Genomic DNA, 4,992 nt, shown 5'->3' on the forward strand with positions numbered 1-4,992 from the left:
GATGTTGCTGTCGAGTCGCTAAATTCAGTTTAAATTCATCTCTCCTTTTATTATTTATAATTTTATCTGTGGTTTTATGGTTCTTGTTTTGATTGTAAAGTGTCCTTGAGTGTTTTGAAAGGCGCTTATAAATGTAATGTATTATTATTATTATTATAGAAACAAAATATTAATCTGTCGCTAGTCGTTTTCATCAACGAGTGTGTCGCTAAGATTGTTAGAAGAAGTTTCCAGTTCAACTCAGAACAGAATGAGAATTAAAAAATGCTCCCACGGATGCCTTCAGCAAAAGATCGGTGACTGGCTCATTTCGCTGTCAATCAAAAAGAGATTCCGCCTCAGACAGATCATCCAATCATCATGCAGAAAAGCTGAGCGTCACGGGCCAGCTGATAAACGCCCACTGTCCATAGACTCCCAGAAACGCTGAGCGTCCAATGGGCGGGACAAAACCAGCATTGATCCTATGACTCGTCTCGTTTCAATGCATTGGGACAACCTACCCTGAACTTTCTCGACGCCCAGCGTCCGCGCTGTTGACGCTCAGCGTCCACACAGTTTAAAGCACAGTAAAGTTGCGGGAATGAATGAGAATCGAGTCGTGTCGTAACTAGTAATAAAAAGCTGATTCGGAACAAAGGTTGATCACTGTTGTAGCGCATATTTAGTCAATGACATGTACACACAATTGTATGTACACACATTTTTTTGATCACTTATCTTTTGACATTTTAGGGGAAGCTGAGCTTCCCCTGCAGTCTTAGAGCAATCGCCTCTGGCGTGAACCTGTTGAAAAATATCTCACCAATGATGTGACATTGTGTTTTTCTTTAAATGTTACAGAAGTGATGATAATGTGGACACTGAGATTTATAAATAATAACAACAACAGTAAATGGCGACCCGGTGGTGAGTGGTTAGCGGGTCAACCTCCCAGTGCACAGGTCATGGGTTCGATCCCAGCACTGGCCTTCCTGTGTGGAGTTTGCATGTTTTCCCCGTGCCTGCGTGAGTTTTCTCCAGGTACTCCGGTTTCCTCCCACATTCCAAAAAACATGCATGGCAGGCTGATTGAGCACTCTAAATTGTCCCTAGGTGTGAGTGTGAGTGTGGATGGTTGTTTGTCTCTGTGTGCCCTGCGATTGACTGGCAACTGGTTCAAGGTGTCCCCCACCTCAGACAAAGTGCGATAACAAAAATATTTATGGCAGAAAAGTGCACCAACAAACAACTGAAATTGCTTCTCACAAGGAGTCAGGAAAAAAACAATGCATAAAACAAAATGCGCTTGCAAAGGCAAGGTACAAGAGAACACGCAAACGAAATATCACAAACATGACAAGTCCAAAACCAAAAATCAAGATATCGATAAAAAGGAATACTGTAATGAAAATACTGACTAAGTCTATGACAAAACGAGAGTGACGATGAAAGACCGAGAGGTCTCGAATACATAACTTGAAGCAAAACAGCAAGCAAGGTCAATAATCCAACAAGAGACTCGACAATTTGACAGTCCTTCAATACACGGCAAGCTTGATTGGTAAATACGGAACAGGTGCACCCGCTGGAGGGAAACCCCCTTCACTCTAGTTGGGGGTGAAAACAAAACTAACAGACACACATGACATGGCTAGGGACGATTCATAGTGCTCAATTAACCTACCTTGCGTGTTTTTGGAATGTAGGGGGACACCGGAGTACCCAGAGAAAAACCACACAGGCACTCGGAGAACATGAAAACCCCACACAGGAAGGCTGGAGGCCGGAATCGAAGCCTGGACCACTAGTCTAAAAAGCTGCCTTTAGTTTCCTTTTAATAAACACCTTGTCATGCAGCACGTCGGCAGTCGGCTGGTTAGCACGCCTGCCTCACATTGCAGAGTTGCAGGGTTCGATTCCAGGCCCTGGCCTTCCTATGTGGAGTTTGCATGTTCTCCCGTGCTTGCGTGGGTTTTCTCCGGGAACTCTGGTTTCCTCCCACATTGCAAAAACATGCATGGCAGGTTCATGGGACACTCCAAAATGTCCCTCGATGTGATTATGAGCGCGAATGGTTGTTCGTCTGTGTGTGCCCTGCGATTGGCTGGCAACCGGTTCAGGGTGCACGCAAAGACAGCAGGGATCACGGCCATCGTGAGGATAAGCGAATTAGAAACTGAAAGGATGGATAAACACCTTATCCTTTACTGTTAAAACTTCCAATAACGTATAATGTAACAAAACCAGTTGTCATTTTTATGTTAAGAGGAATCGTTTGTGTCCGCCGAAAGTAACTGATAAAGTAAATTCTAGTCTAACTTTTAAAATCAAGCAATCAGAAAAGTAACCTCCGGTAAGTTTTTTTTTCAAGGTAACTGTGGAAACACCGGGTGCAATCAAGATTCTGAGCATGATTATTGTCAAACAGATGACACAAATATATTGAGCATCATCACAATGATAACTGGGAGGTACATGATTTATATTTTTAAAATTTTTTTCAGTGGGAGAAACTGTGATCTGTTTTTATGTCCTTTCTCATCGGCAGGCAAGACCATCAGCATATCCCCACCCCACCCCAACCATATAGGGAAATCTGCTGACTGCGGTATCACATTATGATTAACAATGAACCCCCGTCTATTCCATTGTCATTCTACAGATGAGAATAAGAACCAAACACCAGTGACAGTAAGCTTCATTAGATTCATTGATAGATTTATTGTTTTCCACAGTTGTAATCACTTCCCTGAGGTAATTTGGGAGATGTTTATGATTCAGATGTACTGTATTAGCCTTGAAGTCAATTAATATGCTCTGCGTAGAAGTTTGAAAGTGCTGCTTGAATTGATAAGTGCTTCAAAGTCTCTGAACTACAATCTGTTCCTGTTGCGACAAAAAAAAAAATAAAATAGGGCTCACGGGGACAAATTATATCTGGTTAACTCTTTATTTATTTTTTTTACCTAATCAAAAATCAATTAGATATAATTCTCCTTGTGAAAAATATAGTTTTCTATTATGCATTTTTTCTGCCATTATAATGCATATACCGGTACATTGAATTTGTTTCAAAAACAGCTGTTTTGACACAGTATTCATTAAAAAAATTATAAAGGAATTACAATTTTGGAATAAAAAAAGTTTACTACTGCAGTTGTAGCTTACAGTGCCGTGGAACAATGCTGCGTCATTTGCTGTTTCGAATACTTTGGTTACCTTGCTCTATTTAACTGCAAAGGGTGTAAAAATATTAGAACCTTAATATGTTGCAGTGCAGTTCTAATCTGTGTCACTACAACTTCAAAAATAATCTCACTGTTTTGACACTATCCACTGTAATATAGTGCTGTATATGATATGTTACATTATATTATATGACTGTATATTATAATCAGAAAGCCACATACAATTTTTGCTCTGCTTTTCATGGGAGCACCAGAGGTTGTTGCTCAGTGCTCATTTTTTCCCCGCTACAATGGATCGATTTGTCCATTTATTTCGATTACTATTATTTATTGCACGATTATTATATGTAGCCTGCGATTGGCGGGCAACCATTTTTGAGCATACGGTTCGCTGCGAGCACGCCGCTGCAGTATTTCCGGGTTGAGTGAACGCTGGCGTTGTCTGGCTGCCGCTGCTCACCCGCAACACATTTTTTACGTTTTTACGGTTTTACTGTCGCCAATTTATTTTTGATCGTCAACCACTATCGGATTGTTTTTAATCACGCTGTCACAGCGTCCTACCTTTTCGGATCTTAGACGAGGTCCCGTGCCATCTCCACCCCTCTATACCTCATGACGAGGGAAATCGTTAATCGAAATTTGTCTGGGCTATACTAATTTGGACCATCCTGTCGCTCCTCCATCGACCTATGGAAGGACTACTTAGGTACTCAGCGGCAGAACTTCTCGGGCTCCGCTTTCGGTGGTTGCGCTTTCCACCTGCGCTGCACCGCTTCCCGGACATCGTTCTTCGTCCCTCCTGGAAACACATCCACCGTGGGTCTCGTCGGGGCTTCCACCTCGATAGATCCGAGGGCATCACCTCCTTCTGGTCATCCTCCCGCCGGCTACGCAGAAACAATGGCCGATCCGCGGACCACAGCGTGTTGGCCGACCTGGCTAGGTCGACTAATGCTCTTCGCAACAGCGATATTGCGCTGCACCGCTTCCCGGACGTCGTTTTTCGTCCCTCCCGGAAATACATCCACCGTGGGTCTCGTCGGGGCTTCCACCTCGATAGATCCAAGGGCATCACCTCCTTCTGGTCATCCTCCCACCGGCCACGCAGAAACAACGGCCGATCCGCGGACCACAGCGTGCTGGCCGACCTGGCTAGGTCGGCTAATGCTCCTTGCAACAGCGATATTGCCGGCGTCAACTTCGGACTGCTCAACATCCGCTCGCTCACTGGGAAAGGTTGTCTTATCCAGGATATCCTCAGAGACCGTAAGCTTGACTTTTTTTGTCTGAATGAGACCTGGCAAACTCCTGGCGACTTTTCTCAACTTAATGATTCTACTCCCCCGGGTTTTGTTTACCTTTCGAAACCCCGTGGCACAGGTCGTGGAGGTGGACTCGCGATATTGTACCGCGAGAAATTGAAGGTTCTTCCTATCTCTCTCCCTCCTCTCTCCTCATTTGAATGCCTCGCCTGTCAAATTTCCGGACCCACTCCAACAATCATTGCTACAGTATACCATGCCCCCAAACTTCATTGTGACTTTTTAAATGAATTTTCTGCTATCCTCACCCATCTCTCCTCTCTATCTCCTAATATAATTATTCTAGGGGATTTCAATATACACATGGACAATACCGCCCTTCCGCTCACCATGGACTTCACCTCCTCACTTGACAGTTTTGGCTTCCATCAGTTTGCAGACTTCCCCACACACATTAAAGGACACACCTTGGATCTGATTTTCTGCTCTGGCATCACCCCCTCCAACTGTACTGCTGATGAACTCCCCATAACGGACCACTTCCTCATTTCATTTAA

This window comes from Hippocampus comes, unplaced genomic scaffold, assembly GCF_001891065.2.
Source record: "Hippocampus comes isolate QL1 unplaced genomic scaffold, H_comes_QL1_v1.1 scaffold146, whole genome shotgun sequence".
Lineage (NCBI taxonomy): Eukaryota > Metazoa > Chordata > Actinopteri > Syngnathiformes > Syngnathidae > Hippocampus > Hippocampus comes.